Source organism: Triticum dicoccoides, chromosome 5B (genome assembly GCF_002162155.2).
Source record: "Triticum dicoccoides isolate Atlit2015 ecotype Zavitan chromosome 5B, WEW_v2.0, whole genome shotgun sequence".
NCBI lineage: Eukaryota > Viridiplantae > Streptophyta > Magnoliopsida > Poales > Poaceae > Triticum > Triticum dicoccoides.
In genome coordinates, this window is record NC_041389.1 from 199307894 (window position 1) to 199308263 (window position 370).

A 370-nucleotide genomic window follows, 5' to 3' on the forward strand; every position below is an offset into this window, starting at 1 on the left:
AGTACTCAACATATTTACAGTACTGAAATTTAAGTACTGTAATTAACAGTGTCTAAAGCAGAGTTGAACTGCTGTTAATAGAACAAAATGCGAAATTAATCAAGAAAAATGTAGGATTAATTCGGCAAAATCGTCCAGTATTTAAAATGGACCAAAAACATATGGGCCTTCTGGCCCATACGGCCTTACAGGCGGCCCAGCCGCCCACCACCTGGAGTGGATAAGGCAGGCGGAGGAGACGGTTTCGTCTCCCTCGGGAGCAACTGCTCCCCCGACCCCCGCTGCCGGTGGCTGTCTCGTCGGTGAGGAGCGGGAAGAACCCGGCGCGCCGTCATCTCTGCTGCGGGGAGCCACGCGTAGGGCGCTGCCG